The sequence below is a fragment of the Phyllobates terribilis genome, unplaced genomic scaffold (genome assembly GCF_046119375.1).
Source record: "Phyllobates terribilis strain yellow unplaced genomic scaffold, ASM4611937v1 Scaffold_42__1_contigs__length_11168841, whole genome shotgun sequence".
NCBI lineage: Eukaryota > Metazoa > Chordata > Amphibia > Anura > Dendrobatidae > Phyllobates > Phyllobates terribilis.
In genome coordinates this window covers 4313991-4329273 of record NW_027362802.1, presented here as the reverse complement: position 1 = coordinate 4329273, position 15283 = coordinate 4313991, and positions in this window count along the sequence as shown.

Here is a 15283-nt window from a genome sequence, read left to right as displayed (position 1 = left end):
GTCATATATATGTTTATACACATTTGGTCAAAATTGTTGATACCCCTCGTTTAATGAAAGAAAAACGCACAATGGTCACAGAAATAACTTGAATCTGACAAAAGTGATAATAAATTAACAATCTATGAAAATGAACAAATGAAAGTCAGACATTGCTTTTCAACCCTGCTTCCACAGAATTTAAAAAAAAATTAAACTCATGAAATAGGCCTGGACAGAAATGATGGTACTCCTGAAAATAATGTAACAAAAGGGACAGGTTAAATCAAGTTGTGTCCACTAATTAGCATCACATTTGTCTACAATTTTGCAATCAGTCAGTGGGCCTGTATATAGGGCTACAGCTACTCACTATGCTGTTTGGTGACATGGTGTGTACCACACTCAACATGGACCAGAGGTAGCAAAGGAAAGAGTTGTCTCAGTGTAGCATCTATGTCTCTGCCTCCTGCCGGGCAGAGACGCCATTCCCCTCACAGCCGTGGTCCTTCCTGGTCCAGCGTCTTCCTTCTCCCCTGCTGCTGTGGCCCACAGCACGCAGCTTCCCGGGCACTATGCTTAGAGCGCGCGTGCGCGCTCGTGCACTCTCTCCCTCTTAAAGGGGCCGCACGCCGTCCTAAAGAGTAGCCGTCAATGGCTGGAGGACTTCTCTAAAAGACACCTCCTCCAAAATGGAGGTGCCTGTTCAAGGTTGTTGTTTCATGTACTAACACTTGCTTCAGCCCTCAGGTCACGCTGCCAGTCAGTCCTGCCCGCCAGTCTGTCTAACAGTCCAGCCCACCAGTCTGTCTAATAGTTCTACCCACCAGTCTGCCAGTTACCTGCCATGCCCGCCAGCCTGCCTACCTGGAGCACCTGCCAGTTACCTGTCGTGCCAGCCTACCCGGAGCACTGGTCTGGCTATCCGCCGTCCCCGCCTCCTTGCCTACCTGGAGTACCGGTCTGGCTATCTGTCGTACCTGCCTGCTGATCTACCCGGACCACCCATCCGCCTTCCTGCTGTGCTCATCCGCTGTACCGGTCAGTTCCTGTCATCTGACCCGTGGGAGTCACCTGCTCTCACACAAGGTCGGTCCCAGAGTGGCACCTGGTTCACCTGCCCGGTCCCTCCCTCGTTCAAGGAGTCGACTAAGCTGCCGTGTGACATGAGTCAGGCCGAGTAGGCACTTAGTCACGCCCCTCTGGTCCCTCCTTGCACCAAAGCACAGAGGTTCCACCACCTGGTCCCATAACAGTTTGCACAGGCCATGGAACCCGGTTGCCCCCAGGCCCCTTCGCTCTCTGACCTGTACCAGGAGGTCTCACGTCAGAGATCCCAACAAGAAACTATTCTGTCCTATCTATGGACTGTCAACTCCCGTCTGGACACGCTGTCCACCCGGTCTGTGTCCGTCTCTAGCCGAGCAACACCCGCACCAGCGGCACCTCAACCCAGTGGAGCTGTGGCACCAGGCTTTGGACCTCCGGCTCTCTGCGTCTCCACGTTTTGGTGGTGACCCCGTCTTATGTCAGGGCTTCATAAAACAGTACACGCTGCACTTTGAACTCCTGGCACACCAGTTCACCTCCGACCGAGCCAAAGTGGCGTTCATCATGTCTCACCTCACTAGGGAGTAGAGATGAGCGGTGTTCGACTCGAACTGTTCGCCAATCTCAAATTCGAGCTGTTTTGGGCGGTGTTTGAGCCGTTCGGCGAACACGAACAATTTTAAAAAAATTCGGCTGTTCGAGGTTATGTTCGATAAATGGCAATGTCACACACGTGCCTTGTATGGGGTGTTGAACCTGGTTGTCCAGCAATTTTTAGCCCACTATCCCGGACTAGATGGCCTTCTGCAGAGGGCTCGGTCGCTGTGTGCTCACTTCCGCCGTTCGCATCCCGCAGCTCAGCGACTTACATCTCTACAGAAGTCGTTGGGCCTGCCACTTCACCGGCTAAAATGTGATGTGCCTACCCGGTGGAATTCAATTCTGCACATGTTGCAGCGACTGTGGCAGCACCGACAAGCCCTGGTGCAAAACGTTGGTGGCACCTCTGGGCCAACGAGATCCAGAGGTGGGGCAAATCACGCTGGAGGAGTGGTCTCAGATCAGGGACCTATGCACCCTTCTGCACAGTTTTGAAATGGCGACGAAGATATTTAGTGCTGACGATGTCATTATCAGCATGACTATTCTGGTGATTTTCATGCTGGAGCACATGTTAAACAGAATTCGGAGTCAGGTGGTTGCACAAGACGAGGTGGTGCAAGTAGAGGAGGAGGAGTTGTAAGCGGAAGGGCTAACATCTGCAAGGTCCAGATGGTCAGCAGCACCAAGGCAGCAGGGATGTGAGGGTGGGGGAGATGGTTTTACCAGGGCGCATGGTAGCAGCCAAACTAGTGAGGAAGGTGCAGGAGCCCAGGAAGAAGTGGAGGATGAACTGATGGAAGACTCATCAGATGAGGGAGATCTTGATCACATTTCTATTGTGTGAGGTTGGGGGGAGAGGGCAGAGAAAGGAAGCATGATTGTTACTTCGCCACCAACACAACAGGGACTTGCTGCTCCTGGATGCGCAAGACACATGAGTGCCTTCTTGCTACACTACCTGCAACATGACCCTCGAATTGTGAGAATTAGAAATAATCCTGACTGGGTTGCCACACTGTTAGATCCCCGGTACAAAAGTAAATTTTCAGAAATTATTCCTGCCATAGAAAGAGATGCACGCATGCAGGAGTATCAGCAGAGACTGTTGCAGAATATTACATGTGCTTTTCCCCAATACACTAGTGGTGCACGTAGTGAATCTTACTGTTCCAACTTGCCAACCGTGGGACCATCGAGTGTTCAGCACTCAAAACGTAACAGAAACACAGTATCTGCTGGTAACATCAATTTTGCGGAATCATTTCACCACTTTTTTAGCCCATCCTTTGCAAGGCCACAGGAGACAAGAAGTCTGACACATAGTCAACGCCTACAGACGATGGTACAGGAGTATCTCCAAGTAAACATTGAAGCCATGACTGTGTCACTGGACCCTTGCTCTTTTTGTGCTTCCAATCTGGATAAATGGCTGGAGCTCGCCACTTACGCCTTGGAGATCTTGTCATGTTCCGCAGCCAGTGTTCTGTCTGAACGTGTGTTCAGCGCTGCTGGTGGTGTGCTGACACATAATCGCACGCGGCTCTCCACTGATAATGTAGACAGACTCATGTTCATAAAGATGAACAAATCATGGATCCGAAATGACTTTTCTACCCCTGTGTCATCCTGGGGAGAGTAAAAGCTTGATGATTTGTTAAAATCACCTCACCAACTGTTTTAAGCTTTCAAATTACTAATCATGTTTATCTGTATCTTGGCTGGAAAATAATTTGGGCCTTGAAGCAGTGCGCAGTACTGATTCTATTAGGCCATCTATACTAAACTCCACCAGATTTAAAATTACTAATCATGTTTATCTGTATCTTGGCTGGAAAATAATTTGGGCCTTGTAGCAGTTTGCAGTACTGATTCTATTAGGCCATCTATGCTAAGCTCCACCAGCTTTCAAATCAATAATAATTTTTAGCTGCATCTAGCCCGGAAAATAATTTTGGGTCTCCTAGATGCGCAAGACACATGAGTGCCTTCTTGCTGCACTACCTGCAACATGACCCTCAGATTGTCAGAATTCTAAATAATCCTGACTACTGGGTTGCCACACTCTTAGATCCCCCACACTCTTCGATCAACCTTTTCATTTTAATAAAGATAAAAAAAAATGGTCATTTTTGAAATTATAAGCATTAGCAGGTTATTAGAAACTGAAATCAAACAGTTTTCAACTCAAAACTTTATTCTAGGTGATGTTACATTTGCACATAGGACCCCTTGTTCGAAAGGAGCTTCTGAACTCTCTCGTCCATTGAATTTGTCAGGTTTTGGATGGTTTCTGCTTCAATTGTTTTGCATGAGGACAGAATACCCTCCCAGAGCTGTTGCTTAGATGTGAACTGCCTCCCGCCATCATAGACACTCCTTTTGATGATGCTCCAGAGGTTCTCAATGGGGTTGAGGTCAGGGGAGCATGGGGGTCACACGATAAGTTTGTCTCCTTTTATGCCCATATCAGCCACAGATGCAGATGTGTTATGCAGCATGACACGGTGCATTATCATGCATGAAAATGATCTTGCTGCGGAATAGACGGTTCTTCTTCTTGCACCATGGCAGGAAGTGCTGTTTGAGAAACTCCACATACATTATGGAGTTCATCTTTACCATTTAAGGGATCCTAAAGGGGCCGACAATCTCTCTCCCCATGATTCCAGCCCAAAACATTACTCCACCTCCTCCTTGTTGGTGCCGTAGCGGTGTTTGCATGGGGTGTCCATCCACCAGCCATCCTCCACTCCATCCATCTGGACCATCGAGCATTGCACGGCACTCATTGGTGAACAAAACAGTTTTGAAGTCAGTCTTCATGTATTGTTTGGCCCACTGGAGCCATTTCTGCTTGTGTACAGTGGAGGTCGACAGGATGGCTTACGCACAGATGCAAACCTCTGAAGGACCCTGCATCTTATTGTTCGGGGGACGTTGGAGGCACCAGCAGCTTCAAAAACTTGTCTGCTGCTATGACAAGGCTTTTTTGCCGCTGCTCTTTTAACCTGACGTAATTGCCTGTAGGAAAGAGTCCTCAATTTTCCCTTATCAGCACGCACACGTGTGTACTGTGAATCAGCTACACTACATACTTCTTCTTGATTGTGCGATAATCAGGATAAAGTGTCTTGGCAATGTTGATTTTAGTCATGCCTTGACCTAAACACTCCACAATTTGTTGCTTCTCTGCAGCCGACACATTCTTTTTCTTTCCCATTTTGGCAGAAAATGTAGGCTGCTTAATAATGTGGGACAGCCTTCTTAAGTAGTCTTGCCTTCCATTGGACACACCTGCCAAACTAATTAACACAGGTGTCTGTAATTGCTTACAGTGATATAAAGAGCCCTGACACACATCACCATCAATGAGTTTTACTGACAAACAATAAGATTCTTACCTTATCACTCCTAAACACTTTTTGCATAATAATTTGGAACACAGTGTACATGTGCTTTTCCACAAAACACCAGTGGTTCACGTAGTGAATCTTACAGTTCTAACTTGCCAACCGTGGTCTGTATGGAGTTGTTCAATAAAGGGACCAAAATTAAGATAACATAGATGGGAGAGGTCTCTATGAATACGAATTCCTAAGTATTTGATACCCTGTGAGGGCCAGGCAAAGGGAAAGTTGGACTGGATGGAATTCTGTTTGGATTTGGGGAGGGAGACATCGAGGGCCTCAGATTTCGCTGCATTAATTTTAAAGTTTGACCATGTAACAAAGTGATCTATTTCAGCCATAACAGCAGGGATGGATATATGTGATTGAGTGATATATACTAGGACATCATCAGCAAATGCAGAGCACTTGCAATCGGTGCCTCCCACCTCAATCCACCTAATATTGGGGTTATGGCGAATTGATGAGAGCAGGTGCTCCATCACTAGGATGTATAAGAGAGGGAACAGAGGACATCCCTGCCTTGTCCCATTGGTGATTATGAAAGGTGATGAAAATGTTCCATTTATCTTCAGCCTAGGTGACGTATTGCGATACAGGGCAGTGACTTTGGCTATAAAAGGGTCCCCTAGACCCCTACCCCAAGCTTTTTAAGAGAATAATATATGGCATGCCAGGAGACTGTATGGAATGCTTTCTCAGCAACCAGCGAGAGTATCTAATTACAAATTTTTAACTGCAACTAGCCCAGGAAATACTTTGTGCCTAGTAGCAGTGTCTACTAGTCAGCGGATTATCCCAGCTGTTAAGCAAGCTACACCACCTGTAGTTTGGACACTTAATTTTTTCAAAGGAAATGGTTCGGGCCCCTGGACACTCAGTGAAGAGCATCGGGGAGGCACCCCAAGGCATAGGGGCTGGGACTGGCGGTAGGACGCCTTGCAGTGGACTGCCAAGCTCGATCCTTATAAAAGCTTTTTAACTGCAGCAGCTTTAGTGGACGCTACTGGAGCTGGAATTACCGCGGCTGCTGGCATGAGAATTGCCCTTCAATAGATCCTTGTAAAAGGATTTAAAGTGTACTCATTCAAATTAGAGAGACAATTTAAATTAAAAAGATTATACCTACCTCCACCTCAGGGGGGCTCGCTTGACCCATCAGCGGACACGCACCAGTATTGGGAGAGGGGGGCTGGCCGTCAGGGTCCAGCGCGGCTCTGGCACAAACCCGGCGACACAGAGGTCGCACGTGCAGGAACGGACTTGCCGTGTCGGCTTCGCACTTTCTTGGTTTTAGAAGGGCATGACATGCCTATATCTGTGTCTCCCCCTCCTTTTCCTCCTCCACCTCTTTTCTTTTCGCATGACTATATGTACTTGTCACTTTTCCATGTGTTAGTTGTGTCTTCTGAGCAGTTTGTCAGCTTTTGGATACCTTTGAAGGTGTTTTCTATGTGTTTCTATGTGTTTTTGTTTGCCTGCATTGGTTTTAACGGTGTTTGAAGTTGTTCGACGAACAGTTCGACGAACAGTTCGGCGAGCATACGGGTGTTCGATGAACCGAACCGAACTCGAACACTACGGGGGTGGCTCAACACTACTGGGGAGGCATTGGTATGGCTAAACCCTCTGTGGGAATGAGGGGATCCCCTGGTATCCGATCTTCTGGATTTCCTCGCTGCCTTCCGGAAGGTCTTTGATGAGCCCGGACGAAAATCTTCTACTGCCTCTTCACTTTTCTGTCTCCGCCAAGTGAGTCTCACTGTGGGCCAGTATGCCATACATTTCTGAACCCTCGCATCTGAACTTGCCTGGAACAATGAGGCCCTGGTGTCCCCTTTTGGGAGGGTCTTTCCAGACGGATCAAGGATGAACTAGCCGGCCGTGACATCCCTTCCACCCTGGACGACCTGGTGTCATTAGCTACCTGGATTGACATCCACTTTCTGGAACTTCCTAAGGAGACTACCCGGGAGAGAAGATTTCCGCGTCTCGCTCCAACATTCCAAAGGCCAGCCTCGCAACCAATAATTCCCTGGGCATGTTCGCCTGAGCCTATGAAAATTGACCAAACCAAGATGGTCAAGCCTCACCTGGAAATGCGCCGAGCCGAGGGGAGTTGCTTCTACTGTGGCAGAATAGAGCATCTGATCCGTTCCTGCCGGTGAGGCCGGGAAACTCCAGTGTCTAGGACCACTTGGAGAGGTCGTCCTAGGCAAGAGTATATTCTCTCTGTCCTTGACTCTGTCTGTTTCTATTTTCATTGGTGAGACCCGCTTCTTATCAGCAAAGCGGTGTTTAAATTTGGCGCCAATAATGCTGATTGGTCGCGGCCGGCGACAGCGACCAATCAGCACAGCATTGTTTAAATTTGGCGCCAATAATGCTGATTGGTCGCGGCTGGCGGCCGCGACCAATCAGCAGAGCGTTGTTTAAATTTGGCGGCAATCTCGCTGATTGGTTGTGGCTGGTGGCGGCCGTGACCAATCAGCAGAGCGCTGTTTAAATTTGAAGCCAATCAGCAGAGTGTTGTTTAAATTTGGCGCCAATCTCGCTGATTGGTCGCGGCCTGTCGGCGGCCGTGACCAATCAGCAGAGCGTTGTTTAAATTTGGCGCTAATCTCACTAATTGGTCACGGCTGGCAACCGCGACCAATCAGCAGAGCGTTGTTTAAATTTGGCACCAATCTCGCTGATTGGTGTTTAAATTTGGCGCCAAACCGTATTACTGTGGACCGGGCAGCGGCACCGTCCCTCCCTTCACACTTGCCGTCTGGAGATCAGCGGCCCAAGCCGCTGATCTCCCGACGATAGCCGCATGGAGGTCAGCGGCGCTGCCCATCGGGGTACTTGTGCTGTTAGCAGCGGGGAGATGAGCGGCTAGCGCCGCTCATCTCCCGGCTGCATCGCCACTGACTTCCATCCGGCAGATGAGCCGCTAACGGCCGCCATCTTTTTCTGAAATCCCACGTCGCTGATTGGCCATGGCCGGACCAATCAGCGACGCGGGTTTTCCTGGACAGACAGACAGACGGGATAAGACGATTATATATATTAGATTATGTTGTTTAGCATAAAAATATGAAAGATTAACTTATTTTTTCTAATGGATAAGGTTATTGTGTATATGGTGTATGTGCACATTGCTGCCCCAAATTGTTATCTTCTCTTAACACAGTATAAGGGCTCACATTACATCATACCAATGTGATTGACTGCTAATATCTCGGAGGTCAGACAGTGCCAGCACAGGCTTGGAGCTAAAAGTTCATTATAGATTGCTTTCAATTTCTATTTTCTAATGATACCTAATTTAGGTGTTAGTTCTTCTTCCATCAGAAGAGGACAGCATGTGATAACGCTTTATGCATTTCTTGTTAGATTTGTTTAATTTTGTTTAATTTGTTTAATCTTTCATGTTGTTTTTGCAGCTTCTCTAATATATATAATCGTCTTATCCCGTCTGTCTGTCTGTCCAGGAAATCCCGCGTCACTGATTGGTCCGGCCGCGGCCAATCAGCGACGCAGGATTTCAGAAAAAAATGGCGGCTGTTAGCGGTTCATCTGCCGGATGGAAGTCAGTGGCGATGCAGCCGGGAGGTGAGCGACCAATCAGCGATTTTGGCGCCAAATTTAAACACTGCTCTGCTGATTGCGCCCGGTCGGCCGCATACATGTTCTAGAATACTCGATGCGTTAGAATCGGGCCACCATCTAGTTTCTTAATAATAAAAGATGCGTGTTATTGGTTAAACAAGCAAATGTTCTTTTGCTTTATTTTTCAGTTTACTTCAAATGTAACTTTATAGATGAAACTATTCTCTCCATAATTCATAAAACAGTGTTATTATTTACACTTATGTTGTAGTCCAAAATAAAAATGACGGTAATCACATATGTATTTTTCATCATTGTTTTAGCATCAGTATGTCTTGAAAACGTTTTCATACCCCATAAAGGTTTCCACATTTTTTCATGTTACACACACAAACATAAATGTATTTTATTGGGATTTTATGTGGTATACCAACACTAAGTAGCAACACAAATACACTAAGTATTTGTGAAGTGTAAAGGAAATTATACATAGTTTACCAATTATTTGAAAATTATAAATGTGAAAATTGTGAAGTGCATTTGTATTCAGCCCCCCTGAGTCAATACTTTGTAGGACCACCTTTCACTGCAAGTATTGCTCCAAGTCTTTTGGGGTTTGTCTCTGCCAGCTTTGAACATTTAGAGGTTGAAATTTTTGCCAATTCTTCTTTGCACACTAGCTCTAGCTCAGTGAGATTGGATGGATAGAGTCTGTGAACAGAAATTTTCAAGTCTTGCCACCGATCCTCAATGGGACTTAGGTCATGGGGTATGAATACTTTTTCAAGGCAATGTATACTATTTATATACATCAAGTATGATAACCTTAAAAGTGCATAAACCTGAAGTGAATAAATTTATTCATATCACAAGGTGTGATATGTGTCAGGTTATGGGATATATACTGCTCAAGGATTTTACAAAGGGGACAATACAATACATATGCAGTTACACAAAATAATAAGGATTAAAGAAGAAACTTGCTATACGATCGCAGAGATGATTCTATATAGGTGGAGGGGACGCACTCCAGATTTGACCATTGCCGAACGGGATCCGTTGCTTATAATAAATACACTGCTCAAAAAAATAAAGGGAACATTTAAACAACAGAATATAACTCCAAGTAAATAAAACTACTTCCGTGAAATCAAACTGTCCACTTAGGAAGCAACACTGATTGACAATCAATTTCACATGCTGTTGTGCAACTGGAATAGACAATAGATGGAAATTATTGGCAATTACCAAGACACACTCTATAAAGGAGAGGTGCTGCAGGTGGGGACCACAGACCACATCTCAGTACCAATGCTTTCTGGCTGATGTTTTGGTCACTTTTGAATGTTGGTTGTGCTTTCACACTCGTGGTAGCATGAGACGGACTCTACAACCCACAGAAGTTGCTCAGGTAGTGCAGCTCATCCAGGATAGCACATCAATGCGAGCTATGGCAAGAAGGTTTGCTGTGTCTGTCAGCGTAGTTTCCAAAGGCTGGAGGCGCTACCAGGAGACACGCCAGTACACGAGGAGATGTGGAGGGGGGCGTAGGAGGGCAACAAACCAGCAGCAGGACCGCTACCTCCACCTTTGTGCAAGGAGGAAAAGGATGAGCACTGCCAGAGCCCTGCAAAATGACCTCCAGCAGGCCACAAATTTGCATGTGTTTGCACAAACGGTTTGAAACCGACTCCATAAGGGTGGTATGAGGGCCCGACGTTCACAGATTGGGGCCCAACACCATGCAGGACGCTTGGCTTTTACCACAGAACACCAGGATTGGCAAAGTGCTCTTCACAGATGAAAGCAGGTTCACACTGAGCACATGTGACAGACGTGACAGAGTCTGGAGACGCCGTGGAGAGCGATCTGCTGCCTGCAACATCCTTCAGCATGACCGGTTTGGCAGTGGGTCAGTAATGGTGTGGGGTAGCATTTTTTTGGAGGGCCGCACAGCCCTCTATGTGCTCGCCAGAGGTTGTCTGACTGCCATTAGGTAACGAGATGAGATCTTCAGACCCTTTGTGAGACCATATGCTGGTGTGGTTGGCCCTGGGTTCCTCCTAATGCAGGACAATGCCAGACATAATGTGGCTGGAGTGTGTGAGCAGTTCCTGCAAGATAAAGGCATTGAAGATATGGACTGGACCACCTGTTCCCCAGACCTGAATCCGATTGAGCACATCTTGGACATCAGGTTTCGCTCCATCCACCAACGTCACGTTGCACCACAGACTGTCCAGGAGTTGGAGGGTGCTTTAGTCCAGGTCTGTGAGGAGATCCCACAGGAGCCCATCCGCAACCTCATCAGGAGCATGACCAGGCATTGTAGGGAGGTTATACAGGCACGTGGAGGCCACACACAACACTGACCCTCATTTTGACTTGTTTTAAGGATATTACATCAAAGTTGGATCAGCCTGTAGTGTGTTTTTCCACTTCAATTTTGGGGGTGACCAAATCCAGGCCTCCATAAGTTAATAAATTTGATTTCCATTGATTATTTTTGTGTGATTTTGTTGTCAGCACACTCAACTTTGTACAGAACAAAGTATTCAATGATAATATTTCATTCATTCAGATCTAGGATGTGTTATTTGAGTGCTCCCTTTATTTTTTTGAGCAGTGTATTAGGCAGCAAGTGACCAGTAAGCCTTTGATGTTAATATGTTGCAAAAGGGAACATTGGGCAAATGTATGGACATAGACCAAATTAAGATGGCTCAGAAAATCTCTAAAACAGCCGGTGTTGTAGGGTGATCACAGTAAACAGTAATTTTGTGTTAAAAGTTGTACATAGAAGGACAAAGAGTGATCCGACAGGATCATAAGTGCCCAAGTCTCATGGATATGGACAGGAAGTGGAGGCTGCCCTATCTGGTTCATTCCTACAGAAGCAGTACTACTGTATAACACAGACTCCTGAAATAATTGCTTTCTATGACACTGCGCACCCCTGCTTGCGGACCATAAAGCCCAACACCTAAATAATCTTTAAAGGTATTATCCAGGACTAGTTTTAACTTTTTTTAAACCCCTTCACCCCAAAGACTGTTTTCACCTTCCCGACCAGGCCTATTTCGTGACATATTGTACTTTATGATAGTGGTAAAATTTCTTTGATATGACTTATGTTCATTTGAGAAAAAAATCATAAATTTGGTGAAAATTGTAAAACATTTTTGCATTTTTCAAACTTTTAATTTTTATGCTCTTAAATGAGATTCATGTCACACAAAATAATTCATAAATAATATTTCCCACATGTCTACTTTACATAAGCATAAAAACATAATTTTTGGGGGTTAGGAAGTGTCACAGTAGCCCTTCCAAGAAGAGCTAATTTGGATTGAGATAACAAATTATCTCTAAATCTGTCTGACATTTTTGGTTAAAATTAGATAAATAAAATAAATACGATGAATCGGAGAAAGAAAATAACACACATGCAGTGTCTGAGTGTACAATTCTTGTCTGCCCTCAGATCCCAAGCAATAAGTATTTTATTACACCCCCAGAAGAAAGGGGATGGCTAACATTAGAGAAAGAATTTTAATTGGAAATAACAGTCATCCTTGTAAGCTAGCTTTGTCCAATTAACTATACTTGGAACAAACAGAGGAAAGTGTAACAGAAACAAAGCTCTACACCCAGTGTTATCGCTTTGATGAATAACACTTATAAACCTAATATTAAATTATCAAAGATATATAGGTAGATTTATTTGTCTAAAATAACAATCAAAACAAAATATAAATATTTACAACAGCAATTTCTCCCTTTTTTTATTTACAGACAATTTATCCATCAGCTACTTCCCCATGCTATGGTAGCCTGGTGGGGACAGATCTCGATCACTAACAGAAACCTTGTCTGCAAATCTCATCATAACAAATACACAAGTTCTAGTGGTTACATACACTAGTAATAACAACATTTATGTAATGAAAGGGTAAATGAATATACTCATATTCCCTCTCCCCATTTCCACTATATGGGGTCTACCATTTGGTCTGGGGCGATTGTCTGCAGCTTTTTTACATAGGGAATGTTTGGGGACAGCATTTGTATCTAGATCACCATGAGAAAGTCTGAAGATTGCATAAGGCGTAAGGTGTGCTAAGATGCAGGTTTCCTCTGCACCTGGGAGAAGCCATTTATAGGCCTGGTGACCACATACTAGATATAAATCCATGGCAGTATGCAGGATATGATGTCAATGAGTCTCAAAAGACAATGTATATAAGTCAAAAGTCCTTACATCAGAGGTTTGGCACACCAAGTTCGGTTGTTTTGGAAACCAACCTCATTCTTTTAGCATGTCTTCGACTCAGAATGGTAAATAAATGGGTTAAGTCGTTCACAAGTCTGGGCAGAATCTGTAAACCACATCTCGCTATTGTCCAAAAATCCATGTTTTTTCTGAAAACATCTATCATCGCGAATCATGAAATTGCTCTCACACCTTTCCTAGTCCTCGGAGAGTGGACATCGCAGGCTTTACTGGAATCTCACATACTGGAAACTTCTTAGCGCTGTGTGTTATAAAATTTACCTTGTGCTAGGGCCAGCTCATACCAATGTTTCAAGCTACCCATAAGATTTATCTCTCTACTCCTTGGGGCAGTCCTCACTGAATATGATGCAATAGGCAAACACACCCAGGACAATTGATTTTCCTCCATGCACTTCTGGATTTTTAATTTCAGAGTACCATTAAGGCATTCCACCTTCCCACTACTTTGTGAGTGATAGGAAACATGGAAAACATGTTCAATCCCCAGAGTGGCCATGATCTGTTTCATCAGTTCTCCTGTGAAGCGGGTGTCTCTATCACTCTCTATGGTTTGGGCACCCCATATCTACAAACCACCTCACTCAAGATATCAGTGGATACCAGGATGTATTCATAAGTACCCACCTTAGGTAGCTGTATGTAGTCCACCTGCAATCTCTGAAATGGTAATCTGGCTTTGGCGTGCACATTTGTGGGATTTGAATAGGTCTACCGGGGTTATGTTTTGCACAAATGAGACACACTCTGTAGCAGCATTCTAGAACCCTGGGATGCACCAGTTTTGTAGCACCATGGCACACATTGTGCTGTGCACTGGAGGAATGTGCTAGGGCTGCCATCACGGGGAATAGACAGCGTGGGAGGCAAATCCCAGTGTTTACCTGCCATACCCCTGACTCTGACCGTATAGCACCTGCTTTGGCCCATGCGTTCTGTAGCCTGGTTCTGGGAGACCAAAAGTAGTTTGCGATCAACGGCCACTGGGGCCGCTGCGGTGACAGTCTCCTCTGTAAAAAGGTAGCTTCCCACACTCTCGGTCACTGAGTCCCCTAGCAGGGCCTTGTCTGCTACGGTCAGTATACCAGTCAGAGGTAGTCGTACTGCTTCCTTAGCCACCTGGTTGGCTAAGACCTTCCCTTCTGCAAGGGCAGTTTGTTCCTGTATGCACCGATAGCTGCCCTTTGGGGAAGGGTGAGTGCTTTGAGTAGCTGCTCTACCGCCTCATAGGTTTGCCAGCAGAGGCCAGAAAATTATAGCTCCGCCAAATGGCGCCATAGTCATGTGCGACCCTTTACAACATATCTTGTCTCCGAAAATACATGAATCTCATTACCTTTTCTCAGATTGCAGGCTGCAGCGAGCGCCTTTAGCTCAGCCTTTGGCGTAGAGCCTCTGGAGAGAGTGGTTCATGTATTACTGCCTTACCATTGTGGACTACTGAATACCAGGTGATGAACGGTCCTTGATCACTGTCCTAAGCTCTGTAACCATCTACAAAAATACTCAGCAGAGGGATTAGTGAGGGGTACATCAGTGATATATAACAAGCCCTATATGTCTGCCTCCATCAATGCCTGGCACTCATGTTCATGTGTCAATGTCACACTGAGCTTCCTCATATGCTAGTCTGAAAAACAGGGGAAGGTTTTTGCTCACAGTCCCTCCCTCTTCCCCACCCTGATATTCTCCTCCCTTTTCTAAATCCACTGGTAATAATGTACCTGCATTTAGAACATTACAGCGTTTGATAGCTATATGGGGGAATATTAAACTGGGAGAATAAAGGGACAATAAGACCTCCACTCTGGAGCTCTCAGGCGTTATCATGTATCACCCCATTTTCCACAGTACTTATAGGGTACTACTTTGTACAGGGGGTTGGACACCTGGTATAAGTTTTATTGTCACCGGAGAATGGGTAGTTTTCCCAAATCAAGTTTGTAACATGCCCACAGCTGGCAGGGTATGTTCTTGAACGAAGTATTTAAGGAATGGGGCGAGTGCTGTCCAGGGTTGTAGGAAGTGTCAGGGACAATAGACTACACTGGATGCCTTCGTATAAGGGGGGTAGTCATCTTGGGGTCATTTGCAGGCTCCAATTTTCTGCAACACTTCTATCCCTAACAAATTAAAAGATTCATCAGAGAAACTAAAACCTTGGTCACAATTGAAATTGAATCATGCAAATTCAGTCAGAGAGGCTGAGACATTTGTAATTTAGTAGGTCGTCCCTGTGCTTCTTCACAAGTTACATATTCAGGGGACAGTATGTCTTCTGATTTGCATTCTTGCATTGATACTGTACAGGCTGTCTATCATTAATGTAACAGTCTGTCCCTCCCAGTGAAAT